Source organism: Panthera pardus, unplaced genomic scaffold, assembly GCF_024362965.1.
Source record: "Panthera pardus isolate Hobbes unplaced genomic scaffold, ASM2436296v1 HiC_scaffold_22, whole genome shotgun sequence".
In the NCBI taxonomy this organism is placed as follows: domain Eukaryota; kingdom Metazoa; phylum Chordata; class Mammalia; order Carnivora; family Felidae; genus Panthera; species Panthera pardus.
The window spans coordinates 48842534-48861388 of NW_026526788.1; the positions used below are offsets into that span (position 1 = coordinate 48842534).

General features: G+C 40.4%; 1 protein-coding gene and 1 long non-coding RNA gene across 4 annotated transcripts in view; one reads left to right on the plus strand and one right to left on the minus strand.

The window, feature by feature from the left end:
• Positions 1-18855, plus strand: part of ZNF239 (zinc finger protein 239) — a 95929-nt gene that overhangs the window by 17076 nt on the left and 59998 nt on the right. The gene's annotated exons all lie outside the window — the stretch shown is intronic.
• The window catches only part of LOC109264603 (uncharacterized), an 87323-nt gene that overhangs the window by 12826 nt on the left and 55642 nt on the right, over positions 1-18855 (minus strand). The gene's annotated exons all lie outside the window — the stretch shown is intronic.

The following is an 18855-nucleotide window of genomic DNA, read 5'->3' on the forward strand; positions in this document are numbered from 1 at the left end:
TGTCACATATGTCTTCTAACTCCCTGATATATGGAATCTAACTGGGGTTTGGAGCCAAATATCACAAGAACCTGTGTGCTTTGAGGATAGAGGGAGGTCGGAAGTCCAAATCTCAAATGGTTATAAAATAGCTTATTTTTCCAAATTTCCTTTTATACATAACTTATGATATCAATGTTTTTAACTATGTTTAGCTTTTACTGTTTTAAGCATCATCTTCCTTAATACAATTGAAATATGATCAGAGTCCTTGGGAAGCATTTCACGGATTATGGGAAAGAAAAGAGGGATTTACACATGAAAATACAGGGGGAACAACAGGGGATATGTCACATTTCATCAGATCTTAAGAAACCATTGATTGTGAAAAAAGCACTTTGCTAAGATACATCCCAATTTCATGAAAAAAATATATGTGTGCTTTAGGATTGTTGAAGAAGAGTTTTTTCAGAGTTCAAGGGTTGCCCTAGGCTTGATACTTGATTTGAACAAAGACCTTTGGCTATTCTCAGTAATCATCAGTTATATTCAATTGATAATTCTGTCTCTATATAGGTTACAGATTATTTGTTGAGTACTTGGAACACTTTTACAATTCTTTAAATTCTTACCTATTCATTGGGTGCTGTTCCTTCTGTATGGGTTGTTTAATATCTTAAAGTCAAAATACTAGTGAATATGTGATCACTACTTGTCACATTTCCAAATTATAATCTGTTTAACTTTTTTAAGATTTTATTTTTAAGTAATCTCTACAACAAACATGAGGCTCAAATTCCCAACCCCGAGATCAAGAGTTGCATGTTCTACCAACTGAGCCAGCCAGGCACCCCTGATATTTTAATTTTTCCTTCCCACCCCCCACCCTGACAGCCAGAGTTAGGGGATAGAACGAAATATGGAAATTCCCATGGCTTTCCCATTGTACTTTCATTGATGAGAAAGCATCATGACTGGTCATGGAGTACAAGACTATACCCTAGGTAATGAAAGCAAACAAAAGTTCAAAGCAACATGCCCAAAGAAGTTGCAAGAGTAAAACTGACACCAGATTGGTACCTGAAGGCAGGTAATAACAACAAGTAGGTTCAAGAGTTAGATCTGGGAAAAGCTAATACATAGGAACATGTGGCAAGGGCCACAGAAATGTCAGTGTATGGTCAACCCGAGCAAAATGACTAGCAGAGAAAAGGCTAGAAAGTGCACTTTTTGTTAAACATCTCTCTGGACAGCATTAAAATGCTAAAAAGAAATTTTTTACATTTATAAAACCACAGCAATAAAGAGAACAGGAGGAAGACCATAACAAACAAATCTCAACAAAAATTTGAAAGATGGAAGGGGGGTGGCTATTGTATCAGAGCAGAAACAGGCACCATTTAAACTGCTTGCGTATGAAGATAAGGACAAAAAGTAACCAGTTTGGCTCCAGTCTCAGAAATGCTTAATACTGTGGAAGACAGGAGTGAGACATGAAGGGAAAGCAGTGAAATTAATGTCCAGGTGTATATGGAACATTCACTTAACCCCATACACCCATGCCCTCCTCTCCAACCCCTGTGCCCTTGCCAACCAGAGATTTACCCTCCAGCAAGAGGTGGGGAGTTCTTTGCAGAAATTGGCCCGGAGGGAGAGACCTGTATTCTGGCATTTGAGAATCCAACAGTAAAACAGTTATCTTCTCTCTCCAATACTTATAGCTTCAAAATGCATGAAATAAAAACTGATAAAATTGGGGCACGTGGGTGGCTCAGTCGGTTAAGTGTCTGACTTTGGCTCAGGTCATGATCTCACGACTCCTGAGTTCAAGCCCCGCATTGGGCTCTATGCTGACAGCTCAGAGCTTGGAGCCTGTTTTGGATTCTGTAACTCCCTCTCTCTCTGCCGCCCGCCCCCCCCCCCCCCCCCACACACACACATACTCATGCTCTGTCTCTGTCTCTCAAAAATAAAATAAAAACATTGAAAAAAAATTTTTGAATGATAAAATTGAAGGGTGCGTGGCTGACTCAGCCAGTGGAGCATGCGACACTTGATCTCAGAGTTGTGTGTTTGAGCCCTGTGTTGGGCTTAGAACCTACTTAAAAAAAAAAAAAAATCTGATAAAATTGAAATAAATGTAGACAAGTATGGTTATTTCAAGTATTTCAACACTTAAGTGATACCACAAATAGAAAATAAGTTAAGGGTGCTTAACCGAGTTACCCAGGTGAAGGGCAATCCAGTTTTAAACAAAGACATGCTGAAACTCTGCAAAATGTTCTTATGTTAGCTACTTGACTATTAAGATGCCCTTAAAGTTTTAAACTGTCAAAAAAAAAAAAAATCAGTTAAGGGTAAAAAAGACCATCAACTAATTTGATTAAATGACATACATAGAACACCACCCAACAACAGCATAATGTACATTCTTTTCAGGTGCAAATATTGTGAGCTATAAAACAAGTTTCAAATGATTTAAAAGAATGGAAACTATACAAGGTACGTATAACCAGAAAATAATTAAATTAAAAATCACTAACAGATATCTGAAGAACCCCAGATATTTGGAAATTAAATCACCCTCCTAAATGAGCCATGAAGAGGAGGTAAAAAGGAAAATTTGAAAATATTTTGAACTGAAAGTATATACCGAAATATTTGGATCTACTAAAGCAGTGTGGAATTTTAAACTTTATGCCAATAAATTCAACAACTTAGGTGAAATGTAAAAACTCCTTGACAAGCAAAAACTACCAAAACCCACTCAAGAAGAAAAGAAATGTGAGTAGCCCTAAAAGTTGAATTTGTAGCTGACAACCTTCCCCCACAAAAAAAAGTGCAGACCCAGATGGCACAAATGAATTCTAAAAATATTTAAGGGAGACAGAGCAACAATTCTATACAAATTCTCTTCTAGGAAGATACACTTAACAACCCATTTGTGAGCCAACATTACCCACGTACCAAAGCCAGGAAAAGACCTCACAAGAAAAGAAAATCATACATCAACATCTCTCATGAATACAGATGCAAAAATTCTTTTAAAAAATAGCAAATTGAAACTACTATCTATAAAAGATGGTAATACCTCATAGAGTTTATCCTAGGAATGCAAGTTTGCTGTATCATTCAGAATCAATGTATTTCATCATACTGACATACTAAAAAAAAAACCCTCTCTTATTTAAATGCAGAAAAAGTATTTGAAAAACATCAACATTCATGATTAAAAACTCTCAATTGGTAAGGAATTAAAGGGATCATCCCCAATCTAACAAAGAGTGTCTATGGAAGAACCAGCACCTGACATATTTAATGGTGAAATAAAACGCAGTTTCCTTCTAAAACTAGGAAGAAGGCAAAGATATCTACTCCCCTCTTCTAGTCATCATTGTCCCAGATGTAGCTGGTGCAACAAGGCAGTAAAGAGAAAAAGGAGGGGGGCCCACCATAAGTCTGAGCATGCACCGTATGCCAGGCTGCATTGGTTTGGGGACAATTGAGCTGGGCCTAAGTATTGGGACAGAGCACACCATTAAGGGCAGATAGAAAAGACACAGATGGGGGGGCACCTGGGTGGCTCAGTTAAACGTCTGACTGCGGCTCAGGTCACGATCTCACGGTTCGTAAGTTCGAGCCCACGTCAGGCTCTGTGCTGACAGCTCAGAGCCTGGAGCCTGCTTCGGATTCTGTGTCTCCCTCTCTCTCTACCCATCCCCCACTCATGCTCTGTGTCTCTCAAAAATAAACATTAAAAAAAAAAAAAAAAAGAGTCACAAAGACCCAGGCACATGAAGGGAGAATACCATATGACAGCAGAGACATTGGTGTACAGTTGCAAGCTAAAAAACACTGAGGACAGAGAGCCATTACCAGAAGCTAAGAGAAATGAGCAATGTAAACATAAACACTGTAAACATAAACACAAAACCCATAAAGTGCTATATAGAGAGAAAGAAAAAAATTAGATATGGTTTCAAGGAAGCCATGAGATGAGATAGTAACAAAAGAATAGTCAATAGTATTGAATCTTGCCCAAAACTGAGGGGCAAGAGAATATATTAGATTACAGAGTAAGGGGTATTGATTGGGAGGAGGAAGCATGGTCATGCAATGTGTGAAAAAGCCATACAGATGCCTCTGATAGTCCTTTCCCTTCTTCTCCCCACCCCTCCAACGTTAATCTAGGCAAATCCTAAGCAAAACCCGTTGTTAGTGTTCCTTTTTTCTATTCCCTATGCGTTATATAGATATCACTATCAAGGTTCAAGTTCAAGATGGCAACAAAGAGGGATCCTGAACTCACCTCTTTTCATGGACATACCAAATCTATAGCTACATACAGAACAATTTCCTCTGAAAAACACCAAACAGGTAAATCACTTTATTTTGTTAAGGTGTTTTTCTGAGGTTTTATTTTGTGCTTTCATTTGGAACGTATTCCTCTGTTTTTCCATTTTCCTTCACTTTGCAATGGTTTAATGCATTGTATAAAACAACCACCTCTCCCAGTCTTAAAGGAGTGTCCTTATATAGGAGATATACCTTATTGTTCAACCCAAACCTTTGTGATTGTCTAAGCATCTACCTTATTTTTAGTGGCTCCCAGTAGTTCAGGATGTGACAAGATCTGTCAGTGTCCCAAAGAGGAGAATCCCAGTCAGCATCTAAATTCAGACTGATTGAAACCCAGACCCTCAGGCAGCAGCTTTTAAAGTATGCAAATATATCTCTTCCAGAGAAAGACTGGGAAATCACTGTTTCTGTCTGCTCACTTTGCACTGGGCACTGGGGTGATAGCCAGTTAAGAACTGTTTCTTTCTTTGCTATCATCCCATAGAACCCATGAACACCAGCCCCACTGGCCACCACAGCCAGGCTATGAAGGATGTGTCCCCTGGGCAGCTAACACAAAATTGCAGGCACCAGACTTGTACACAGACTCCTCAGAGACACTGATGACCTGGGGCAGGGCAAAGAGATTGCATAAAGATGGTGCCCACTGACATCCCAAGTCTCTAGAAAGGATTGCAGTCCTTAGTACATCAGACTATATAGAGTTACATCTATTATGATGGTGACACAGCAGTGCAATGTCTTTTCAAACAAATAAAACCATGTCACTGTGATAACCATATGGTTAAGAAAAAGAATCACACTATTGAGTTGATGAATTGCAAGTCTAGATGTGAAAGTTTTTTTAAGGTTTTAGTAGAAAACAGATGAATAACTTCATGAGCTAGGAACAGGCAAAAAAATAGGACACAGCACTAACCACAAAGGAAGAGAATTGGAACACATTAAACTTAAGATTTTCTGTGCAAAAAAACAAAAAACAAAAAAAAAAAACTATTAACTAATTAAAAGGCAAGCCATGGTGGATGAAGATACTGCAATTCTTATATAGGACATGACCAAGACTTTAATTCAAGAATATATAAATAAAACCTACAAATTAATAAGACAAAAGCTGGCAACACAATAGAAAAATGAACAAAAGACTTAAGCACTTCACAAAGAGACAGCTTATCCAAATAGCCAGTGAACACATGGAAAAAATATTCTACTTTATTAGCCATCAAGGAAATGTAATAAAAACCATAAGGCAGGTTTGCCTGGCTGGCTCAGTTGGTAAAGCATGCAACTCCTGATATTAGGGTCATGAGATCAAGCCCCATGTTGGGTGTAGAGCTTACTTTAAAAAAACAAAACCCACAAGGCAGAACTACACATCCACCATAATGGCTAAAATGAAAAGGCAGACAATACCTGCATTAGTGAGGATGTGAAGAAACTGCAACTCTCATACACCTGCTGTGAAAAACTAAATTGAAGCAACCAGTTTGGAAAATGATGGCAGAATCGACTAAAGCTGACTATATGCATATCAAATGACTTAGGATTTTACTTTTGGTGTATGTTGAACAGAAATGCATTCATATATTCATCTAAAGTCACGCACTGAAATGTTAATAGCACTATTTGTCGGAGCCAAGAACTGAAAATTCTCCAGTTCTTGTAATAGAACAGGTAAAGTGTGGTATACTGACACAGGAGAATATTACACTACATTACTAATCACCAGACCCAGGGCACCTGGGTGGCTCAGTCGGTTGAGTGTACCAACTTCGGCTCCGGTCATGATCTCACCATTCATGAGTTTGAGCCCTGTATCTCTCTCTCTCTCTCTCTCTCTCTCTCTCTCTTTCTCTCTCTCTCTCTCTCAAAAATAAACAAAAAAAAAAGATTTAAAAACAATAATGAGCACACCACAATTACATGCAACTATAGGGATGAATCAAACAAAATGTTGAATGGAAGAAGTCAGACATGAAAAATGTATATTGAGTAATTTTATTTATACCAAATGAGTAGAATTAGTTCAAGATTGAAAGTAAAAAATCATCTGTTGCTTATAATATCTATTATCTGCTAATAGGCATAAAGCCAGCTGCAAAGTTAATAGAAAATATTTCTCCCAAGGTCATGCTGCAGATGTAAAATGTCCTAATGACCCCCTTCTTCAAGTCACTGCTGCCTTTTTACTAATGATGCCCCAGTCCTAACTTGCTGTTCCCATCTGCTGAGCAAACATTACTGAAATACCTAATTGCTAAGCTGCCTTATGACAGCTACCATTTTAGAGCTGATCCCAACTTCCCCTAACTCCTCAGAGTTATTCGACCTAAGCCCAGTGTTTCCCTGCTCCCTCTTCTCACCAGACGCACTCAAGTTGCTGAGATGCCCTCTCTTATTGCAGCAAGCCAATAAGCCTACACCTGAACTAAACTACCTTGCTGTTCCCATCTGCTGAACAGACATTACTGAGATACCTAATTGCTAAGCTGCCTTATGACAGCTACCAATTTAGAGCTGATCCCAACTTGCCCTAACTCCTCAGAATTATTCGACCTAAGCCCAGCCTTTCCCTGCTCCCTCTTCTTACCAGATGCACTCAAGTTGCTGAGATGCCCTCTTATTGTACCAAGCCTATAAGCCTACACCTGAACTTAGTTGTTGTTCTTGGTGGTATTTAGCTGGTTGGGCATTAAAAATACATCAAAAGCAGGAGAAAATAATGCATGAGGTTAGAAGTGAGAATAATAGCTAATACTGGAGGGGTAGGGACTACGAGGGGGCACAAGAGTGACATCTGTAGTATTGATAATACTGAATTTCTTGAACCAACTGGTGGTTATGCAAGTGTGTTCACTTTATGAAGATGAGTTGAGCTGTATACTTATAATTTGGGCACTTTTCTCTATGTTATACTTCAATAAAAAGTTTATTTTTTAAAAGAGCAGTCTCCCCATTTCTGTGTCTATCAAGTCTGTTCATAGGCTGTCCACTCACAGTCTGCCCTTTACTTCCTTACACCTACTTTTCATCTAATTATAGTCAGCAGGGTGACTAAAGGCTTCATTTCCTATGATCTAGAGAGTCTAGTCTTTGCTGTATATGCCCCTCTTGGGACTTTTGGGACTATATTGTCTGAAAACACATGGTTGGACTTTTTTATACCTAGCATTGTGTGTCCATCTATGCTAACAGTTATTCCTGTTGTTGGCACAGTTCTTAATTTTTCTGGAAAAATTCAAGTTAGTTTCCAGTGCATATCCTTCTTGACTTGCACAAGTAGAAACTGATCTATAATTTTAAGCACTGCATTTCCTTCACAATTCCTTGACAATTTCAGAGATTGCTAGTGCGACTACAAAGCCACAGCTGTGGCAGTGGGTGGAGATGCTCATGCATGGAGGTTTATGTATCTGGAGAGCAGTCTCCAAAAGGAGCACTAATTTAGGGACTATTGCTGAGGCAGCTGCGTCCCGTGCTCCAGGATCAGGCACTACTGAAGAATTGGCAGTCGCCTCTCCCCTTGTGCTTCTCCCTGGGATGGAGGTGATGGGGTTGCAGCCTCCCAAGACTGCTGGCCTTCTGAGATGAGCTGCTGCTGATTCTGGACCATGGGCAGACAGGGCCGCAGCATCTGCTCCTGCTGTTCTCTCCAGCCAGCCCACTGGCCATGGGGCGGCTGCTGATACCAGAATGGGGGCAGACCGGGCCACAGCATCTGCCCCTGCTGCTGTTGATACTGGACCATGGGCAGACAGGGCTGCAACATCTGCCTCTGTTGTTCTCTCCTGCCAGGCTGCTGGCCCAGCAGCAGCCTCTGATACCAGAATGGGGTCAGGTGGGCCTGAAGCATCTGGCCAGGCTGCTGACCCTGGGGCTGCTGCTGATACTGGACTATGGGCACACAGGGCTGTGGCATCTGCCCCTGCTGTTCTCTCCAGCCAGCCCGCTGGCTGTGGGGCTGCTGCTGATACCAGAATGGGGGCAGACACGGCCACGGCACCTGCCCCTGCCATTCTCCCCAGCCCAGCTGGGCTGCTGGCCCCAGGATGAAAGATATTGCTGAAGTATACTCTTGAGGCTCCCATCTACGAGCAAATGCCAAGAAGGAAAATCCTGAAGCATAACCTGTAACAGCTGTCTCATGTCTGATTGTGGATCTTTCATATCAAGAAGTAGCTCCTGGGGACTCTTTGGGTGTTGGAATTTCACAAAAGCTTGTAGAAGCATCTTGATCATTGGACTCAACGGTTCTTCCCTTTCTAGACATTCCTGCAATGATTTCTGCAGGAAGTGGTGGTCAAATTGCCCAGATAGCCCTAGGTCTTCCCCAGAGAAGCTAGTTAGTATCCTAAGGGACTGTCCTGGGATGGGATTTTGTCTGTGACTTCCTGATTCTCTAGACTTTCCCTTCGGAGAATATGTCAAAAGTGAGAGAGTGGTTTGAGGCCACTGTTGAGCTGCCTGTGGAAGAAGGGGAACTCTGCCAAGCCCCAGAAGGTCCTAAGCTTGCCATGACCATCACAGGGAAATGTGGGGCCACACCTACACTCCTGCCTCCACGGTTCCCGGAGTAAGACTTTTGTCCAGGAACATGCTCTGTCTTCCTAGAATCACTAGGTATAGTAAGCTTGTCATCAGGACCCTTGAGAACAGGATCTTGTCTGGGAGCCTGGTTCTGTCCCCAGTAGGCCATTGCTTCTTTCCTTGTTGGTGTCCAGCTCTTCAATTTAAGGCCAAAATCAAGTGGGAGAACAGAAAAACAGTGTTAATTCATTTATCCATTGCAGTGCCATCACTGCCTTAACATGAAATCAATATTTTCTTACTAAACTCAGTCTTAGCATTCTGGTCACCTAGCCAGTCACCTGTACTCTTAAAGAGCACATACGTAGCTCAGATCATTAGCCCAATATTCAGAGATGTTGGTGGTTCGACCCCATTCCAGCTTTCTATGATCTTTTCTTGGTATTCCCTTCCTTGTAGGCTCTCAGAATACTACTCTGTTTACCATGTTCTCATACCTGCAGGCCTTAACCAAGCCCTTCCACAGCCCAGAGAGCCCTTCCTGCACTATCTTCCCTATCTTGAAAACCCTTTTTACCTCCCAGGATGCATGGGAAGGGCAATCTTATGTTTGCTGAAATGATGACTTCTCTGATGATATGACTGCCTTCATCTAGACTTTTATCTGATTATCAGATTAGGTTGTGGGACAGCAGAGTCTAAAGCAGTGCTTCTTTAACTTGGCTTTTTATCAGAGTCAGCAGGGAGATAGCTACTGAAGCCCACAGAGCCCCAGGCTCACTGACACTGGGTAGCATTTTTAACAAGCTCCCCAGTTGATGCTGATGAAAACCAACGTTTGAGAACAGCCCAAAACCTTAAGACATTGATTAAAGTCCTGCTCTAACATTTGTCATCTATGTGGCTCTGGAGAGGTCTAGAATCTCCCAGAACCACACTTTCCTTGTAGGAAAAACTGGGGATAGCAAAACCATTTTACATTTCTTATAGACTTTCAAAGGTAAACTAAAGAGGGCTTTAGCCTGAATGGTACCATGCAAATATGTCCTTATCCAGGTGGGAGAAACTGACAAGTGTGACAGCTACAGTCAAGCCCCATGACGCTGCTCCTGCCCCAGTCAGCCATGTTCTTGTCCTCTTCCTCTCCAATATGAGATGTCCAGAAGGACTTTGCTAAGACAGCATCTAGGGCCAGAAAGAATTTGATACACACACACTGGTAAAGCTTTCTAAAATTGCCAGATGTACAATATGGTAGACAATTTCAAACAAATTCTTAAAATAATCCTGACACGGAATGTATCTTGCTAAGTATCTGATAGGTTAATTCATTGCGTACACGTCCCATGACAGTGGAGAAGTGGCAAAAACAGCCTCTCATAACCTGAGAATTGAGTGAGTATCTAATGTTTCAGGAGAGAAGGATAAGGAAGATACAAAACAGGCTACATGACACACTAAATAAATATGTGCAACAGTACTCCCATGATGCATTCCTTCTTCCCAGGGCATATGAGCCTCTCAAAGAGAACGAGGCAGCATATAAACCTAACACATTATCCCCCATGCAGGAAGCAGCACTCTGAGAATCTGGCCTCCAGGAATCCAAGCCTAGAAAATATCTGTAACTAGGCAACCAAGATGCCAGGGGTTTTCACACCTCTTTCAAAGCTACTAATATCAACCAGGGAGTCAGATGGCTTCCTTCTTAGAAGACTTGGGAATCACTGTGTCTGCTTTCCTTCCTGTAAATTTCATGACTTTTATTCACAGAGCACACATGCTTATGCCTAATCATCTTTGCATCTGATGGAGGCCCTAACTTCTCAGCACCTACCACTGACCCACCAGGGGCTGGACCAGCACCATGCTGTGGAATCTGCCTAGCTCAGAGATGCCACAACTATGCACAACACCTTATAGGGCCTTTATCTCTTCACCAGCCAGGGCTCCTCATTCCTGCTCTTATGAGAATTCCCTGGAGAACTCTTTAAACATTCAGTCTGAACTTCTAGAGATGAGTCTGATATAATATAAAAATTAAGAACACTACCTAGATGGCAATTACCCATTCTATCTGCACCCACCCTGAAGGTGCCAAATGGAGCAAGACAGAAATGTTTTCTGAAAAACACTGACCTTCAAAAAGAGTGTCTTCCTTCCTCACCACCACCAACTCCTATCTCCATGGCAAAGCCCTAGTGTTTTTATACCTTGAGTTTTAACAATAAACCATTTACATCACCTGATATTGCCTCTAGTGCATGAAGTGATATTCAAAATTGAACTATTTTCCAAATAACACCTCCTGGGGCGCCTGGGTGGCTCAGTTGGTTGAGCATCCGACGTCGGCTCAGGTCATGATCTCGCGGTCTGTGAGTTCAAGCCCCGCATCAGGCTCGTGCTGACAGCTCAGAGCCTGGAGCCTGTTTCAGATTCTGTGTCTCCCTCTCTCTCTGACCCTCCCCCGTTCATGCTGTCTCTCCCTGTCTCAAAAATAAATAAACGTTAAAAAACAAAACAAAAACAAAAACAAATAACACTTCCTGCCTATAAAATCTAAAAAATGTAAAACAACAATTATAATATATGTAAATATATTTTATAAAATATAAAAATTATGATATTGTAATTTCACAAGTGGTGAAGTAAAGCTAGTATAGTTATACATTGCTAACAATGTTATAAATTTGTGTGCCTTATCCAGAAAATAATGATTCAAGTCCTTTGTCAGAAAAATAGATACTATACCCTCTGTCCTTGTAAACTCTTGTAGGTAATCTGTCTTAAAGGAGTCATTCTCTACAAATCAATGGGGTCCACGGACCAGCAGCATCAGCATCAGCCTCACCTGGGGGCTAGTTAGAAATCACCTCCTCAAGCCTACTCCAGACCTCCTGAATCAGAAGCTCTGGGGGCAGGGCGCCACCCTGTGCTTTAATAAGCCCTCCAGGTGACTCTGATACCCACTCAAGTTTGAGAATCACTGCTGTAAAGCGACAGTTCTCAAATTTGACAGCACATTAACATCACAGCTTAAGAAAATCCCACCTGCGAGATTTTTGCTTTAATCGGCCTGGGGCGGGGCCTTGGCAAGGCTCCCCAAGTGATTCCAATGTTCAGTCATGTTTAAGAAGTAATTCAATAAAGGGGTGCCCGGGTGGCTCAGTCAGTTGAGCGTCCAGCTCTTGACTTTGGCTCAGGTCGTGATCTCACAGTTCGTGGATTTAAATCCCACATCGGCCTCTGTGCTGACAGAGCAGGGATTGGGACTCTCTCTCTCCCTCTCTGTCTGCCCCTCCTCCACCCCCCCCCCCCCATGCACACACTCTCTCTCAAAATAAATAAATAAATTTAAAAAAAAGTAATTAAAAAAAAAAAGTAATTCAATAAATCCATCACCAGCCTTCAGTGCTATATTTTGTTTTGTTTTGTCAAGTGGGAAAAATGTCAAGTGGATGTGACCTCAGTGTTCATATTTTTGAAGTTAATGTATATTCATTCAAAGTGGAAGTAATGAATATCACATATTTTTTTTTTTTTTAATTTTTTTTTTTTCCAACGTTCTTTATTTATTTTTGGGACAGAGAGAGACAGAGCATGAACGGGGGAGGGGCAGAGAGAGAGGGAGACACAGAATCGGAAACAGGCTCCAGGCTCCGAGCCATCAGCCCAGAGCCTGACGCGGGGCTCGAACTCACGGACCGCGAGATCGTGACCTGGCTGAAGTCGGACGCTTAACCGACTGCGCCACCCAGGCGCCCCGAATATCACATATTTTAAAAAGGAAAATTATTAAGATATAATTTACAAGCCAATTAATCATGCATTTTAAGAAACTGAGTATTACCTATAAAGAGAAAAAACAAAGGAACTACATGAAAATGTTAAATGTTTTTTTTATAAACAAATTTTTTTCTATTGATCTGTATTTCTCAAATGCATTTAAATGTGGAAGGGTTTTTATATAAAATTATTTTATTATTACTTTTTTTAGGGGCACCTGTGTGGCTTAGTTGGTTGAGCATCAGACTCTTGATTTTGGCTCAGGTCATGATCCCATGATTGTGGGATCGAGCCCCACATCAGGCTTTGTGCTGAGTATGGAGCCTGCTTGAGATTTTCTCTCTCCATTTGCCCCTCTCCCCCACTTGCTCTCTCTCTAAAATAAAAAAATTTTCAAAGAAAGTAGTATTTTTTTAAAAAAGTAATTGATGGATGATATCAGTGTTTTGTTGAAATAGCATGCCCTAACATATAAGCAGTAGATGAATAGGTAGAGATTTAAATCTCTTGAAAAGAGACTCAGGGACACTGAAACTCTATTAAGTTTGTTTTTCTTTTGAATGTGCCCCTTTTTAAGAAATTCTTAATTCCAATGTAGTTAACATACACTGTTATATTAGTTTCAGGTCTACATTATAGTAATTCAAGAGTTCCATATATTACTTAGTGCTCATCAAAATAAGTATACTCTTAATCCCCTTCACTTATTTCACCCATCCCCCCCACCAACCTCCCCTCTGGTAACTATCAGTTGTTCTCTATAATTAAGAGTTTGTTTCTTGATTTCTCACTTTGCTCTCTCTTATTTTTTTTTTCCTTTGCTTGTTTGTTTCTTAAATTCCACATATGAGTGAAATTATATGGTATTTTTCTTTATCTGACTTATTTCACTTAGCGTTATACACTCTAGATCCATTCATGTTGTTGTAAATGGCCAGATTTCCCTCTTTTAATGGCTGAATAATATTCCCTTGTGTGTATACACACCACATCTTCAGGATGTAAAGTATGACACCATATACCAAAAACATGAGGGGTGCCTGGGTAGCTCAGTCATTTAAGCGTCCAACTCTTGATTTCAGCTCAGGTCATGATCTCATCGTTCATGAGTTCAAGCCTTGCATCAGGCTGTGTGCTGACAGTGCGGACTCTGCTTGAGATTCTCTCTCTCTCTCTCTCTCTCTCTCTCTCTCTCTCTCTCTCTCTGCCCCTACCCTGCTCACTCTCTGTCTCTCTCAAAATAAATAAACATTAAAAAAAAAAAAACAAACATGAGCGGGGGAGGTGGGGAATAAAGAATGGGCTTAAACTTAAGCAACCATCAACTTAATATAGACTGCTGTATGTAGAAGATGTTATGCAAACCTAATGGTAACCACAAATCAAAAACCAGTAATATAGGGGCGCATGAGTGGCTTAGTTGATTAAGCATCCAAACCTTGGTTTCGGCTCAGGTCATAATCTCACAGTTTCAGAAGTTCGAGCCCCACATTGGGCTCCATGCTCACAGTGTGGACCCTGCTTGGGATGTTTCCCTCGCTCTCTGCCCCTCCCCACTCATGCTGTCTCTGTCTCTCTCAAAATAAATAAATAAACTTAAAAAAACAGTAATATATATGCAAAAAACAAAGAGGAAATCAAGTCTATCACTAAAGAAAGCCAGCAAACTATGATAGAAGAGAGCAAGAGAAGAAATGATCAGAGAAGAACTACAAAAACAACCATAAAACTAGTAACAGAATGGCAATAAATAACATACTTACCAAAAATTACTTTGAATGTAGATGGACTAAACTCTCTAATCAAAAGACATAGGGTGATGAAATGGATAAAATAACAAGACCCATCTATATGCTGCCTACAAGAGACTCACTTCAAACCTAAAAACACATGCAGATTGGAAGGGAAAGGATGGAAAAACATTTACCATACAAATAGAGATCCAAGAAAGCTGGGTGGCAACACTTATATCTGACAAAATAGACTTTAAAACAGACTGCAACAAAAGACAAAGAACACTATATAAGAATAAAGAGGACAATTGAACAAGAAGATATAACGATTGTAAATATTTATGTGCCCAACATGACAGCACCCAATATATAAAACAGTTAATAACAAACATAAAGGAATTAATCAATAGTAGTACAATAACAGCAGGAGACTTTAACATCCCACTTACATCAATGGATAGGTCATCCAAATAGAAAATCAACAAGGAAACAGTGGCTTTGAATGACACACTGGACCAGATGGATTTAACAGATATATTCAGATCATTCCATCCTAAAACTGTAGAATACACATTCTTTTCAAGTATACATGGAACATTCCCCAAAATAGATTACATATTAGGTCACAAAACAAGTCTCAACATATTCAAAAAGATCGAAGTCATACCATGCACATTTTCTGACCACAATGTTATGAAACTAGAAATGTCCCACATTTTGTGGAATGATTATGTCATTTAACTTTTTATTTTACATGGATATAAAAGAGGGAGTGGGAGAGAAGCTGCCAATAGCTAATTTAACAAGATGGACACAGAAAGTCACATGAGAGAAAAAATTAACTGACCCTTTCCTGAATATCTCGATTCTTCTTAGGTGTCTGTTCCAGAGCAAAGGGGAGAGGGGTGTGTGAATATGTGCATTGTGTGTGCATGAATGTGCATGTATGTTTTCTGATTAAGGTGACTTTTCCCAGGAGCTTTCTTTCAGAGGATGTAAGTCTGGGCACACTTGAATAATTAATTCAATAATTAAAATTAGCCACATGCAATTTTTATGAAGAATTTTTAATAATGTTTAATGATAATCTCTTCAAATTAGAGATGGTCACCACAGTGAGCTAGTTTTATTTTTTTTTAAGTTTTTATTTTAATTCCAGTTAGTTAACATACAGTGTTATATTCATTTCCGGTGTATAATATAATTCAACACTTCCATACATCACCCTGTATTCATCACAAGTGCACTCCTTAATTCCTATCACCTATTTTAGCCATCCCCGCATAACCATCAATTTGTTCTCCGTAATTAATTAAGAGGCTGTTTCCTGATTTCTCCCTCACTCTCTTATTTTTTCCCTTTGCTTGTTTCTGAAATTCTACATGTGAATGAGATCATATGATATTTGTCTTTCTCTGACTTATTTCACTTAGCATTATATTCTCAAGCTCCATCCGTATCGTTGCTAATGACCAGACTTCATTCTTTTTTATGGTTGAATAATATTCCATTGTATATATATATATATATATATTATATATTTATACCACATCTTCTTTGTCCATTCACTATTCCCCACCCCACAACCTTGCATCTATCAATGGACACTTGGACTGCTTCCATATCTTGGCTATTGTAAATAACCCTGTTATAAACATAGGGGTACATGTATCCCTTTGAATCAATGTTCTTGTATTATTTGGGTAAATACCCAGTAGTGCAAATACTGGATCCTAAGGTAGTTCTATTTTTAGTTTTTTGAGGAACTCCATACTGTTTTTTACAGTGGCTGCACCAGTTTGCATTCCCACCAAGAGTGCACGAGTGTTCCTTTTTCTCCACATTCTTGTCAACATCTACTGTTTCTTGTGTTGTTGCTTTTAGCCATTATGACAGGTGGGAAGTGATATCTCATTGTAGGTTTTTTGTGGGGGGTGGTTTTTTTAGAGAGACAGCATGAGGTGAGAAGAGGGGCAGAAGGAGAGAATCTTGAGCAGGCTCCGTGTTCAACACTCAGTGCAGAGCCCAACACAGGGCTCAATCTCACAACTGTGACATCATGATCTGAGCCCAAATCAAGAGGCAGATGCCCAACCAACTGAGCCAGCCAAGTGCCCCCCCCCCTTTTTTTTCTCATTGTAGTTTTGATTTGCATTTCCCTGGTGATAAGTGATGACGAGCATCTTTGCATGTGTCTGTTGCCATCTGTATCTCTTCTTTGGAGAAATGTCTGTTCATATCTTCTGCTCATTTTTTAATTGGATTATTTGTTTTTTGGGTGTTGAGTTTGATAAGTTCTTTATAGATTTTATATACTAACCCTTTATCAGATATGTCATTTGCAAATATCTTCCTTTCCGTAGGTTGCCTTTTGGTTTTGTTATTTCCTTCGCTGTGCAGAAGTATTTTATTTTGATGAAGTCCCAATAGGTTATTTTTGCTTTTGTTTTCCCTTACCTCAAGAGATACGTCTAGAAAAAAGTTGCTATGGTCAATGATAGAGAAGGTACTGCCTGTGCTCTCTTCTAGAATTTTTATGGTTTCAAGTCTCTAATTTATGTCTTCAATCCATTTTGAATTTATTTTTGTAGATAGCGTAAGAAAGTGACCCAGGTTCATTCTTTTGCATGTTGCTGTCCAGTTTTCCCAACACCATTTGTTGAAGAGATTGTCTTTATTCCCATTGCATATTCTTTCCTGTTTGTCAAAGATTAATTGACCATATAATTGTGGCTTTATTTCTGGGTTTTCTATTCTGTTCCAATTAACTATATGTCTGTTTTTGTGCCAGTAGCATATACAGTGAGCTAGATTTAAATTTTTTTTAATGTTTATTTTATTTTTGATAGAGAGAGACAGAGCATTAGCAAGGAGGGACAGAGAGAGAGGGAGACACAGAATCTGAAATAGGCTCCAGGCTCTGAGCTGTCAACACAGAGTCCAACACAGGGCTCAAACCCAAGAACCATGAGATCATGACCTGAGCCAAAGTCAGACGCTTAACCAACTGAGACACCCAGCGCCCCTTTTTTTAAAAAAAAATTTTTTGGGGGGCGCCTGGGTGGCCCAGTCGGTTGAGCGTCCGACTTCGGCTCAGGTCACGATCTCGAGGTCCGTGAGTTCGAGCCCCCCATCAGGCTCTGGGCTGATGGCTCAGAGCCTGGAGCCTGCTTCCGATTCTGTGTCTCCCTCTCTCTCTGCCCCTCCCCCGTTCATGCTCTGTCTCTCTCTGTCTCAAAAATAAATAAATGTTAAAAAAAATTTTTTTTAATTAAAAAAAAATTTTTTTAATATGAAATTTATTGTCAAATTGGTTTCCATACAACACCCAGTGCTCATCCCAACAGGTGCGCTCCTCAGTACCCATCACCCACCCTCCCCTCCCTCCCACCCCCCCCATCAACCCTTAGTTTATTCTTTTTTTTTTTTTTTAATTTTTTTTTAACGTTTACTTATTTTTTGAGACAGAGAGAGACAGAGCATGAACGGGGGAGGGGCAGAGAGAGAGGGAGACACAGAACTGGAAGCAGGCTCCAGGCTCTGAGCCATCAGCCCAGAGCCCGACGCGGGGCTCGAACTCACGGTCTGTGAGATCGTGACCTGAGCTGAAGTCGGACGCTCAACCGACTGAGCCACCCAGGCGCCCCTATTCTCAGTTTTTAAGAGTCTCTTATGGTTTGGCTCCCTCCCTCTCTAACTTTTTTTTTCCCCATTCCCTCCTCCATGGTCTTCTGTTAAGTTTCTCAGGATCCACATAAAAGTGAAAACATATGGTATCTGTCTTTCTCTGTGTGACTTATTTCACTTAGCATAACACTCTCCAGTTCCATCCACGTTGCTACAAAAGGCCATATTTCATTCTTTCTCATTGCCAAGTAGTATTCCATTGTGTATATAAACCATAAAAAGTAAACAAACATTAAAAATCTTTTTAATATTTATTTTTTGAGAGAGAGAGAGTGTGAGCAGGAGAGGGGCAGAGACAGAGGGAGATACAGAACTTGAAGCTGGCTCCAGGCTCCATGCTGTCAGCACAGAGCGTGACATGGGGCTCGAACTCACAAACTGAGATCATGACCTGAGTCCAAATCAGATGCTTAACTGACTGAGCCACCCAGGCGCCCCTCACAGTGAGATAGCTTTAAACATTTTACAACTATCTTACATTTGCAGCAGTTAAAGTTTGCATAAATACTCATATATCTTATTTTTCTTTCATGTATGTTAAAATTCCATGTCATGATGCAAATGGCTTTCAAATACAATCAAACTTTTTATCAGATATTAAAAAATAATGATGTTCTGGCACACCTGGGTGGCTCAGTTGGTTAAATATCGGATTCTTGATCAGCTCAGGTCACGATCTCACAATTCTCTGAGACTGAGCCCTGTGTCAGGCTGTTAGCGCAGAGCCTGCTTGGGATTCTCTGTCTGTCTGTCTGTCTGTCTCTCTCTCTCTGCTTCTCTTTCT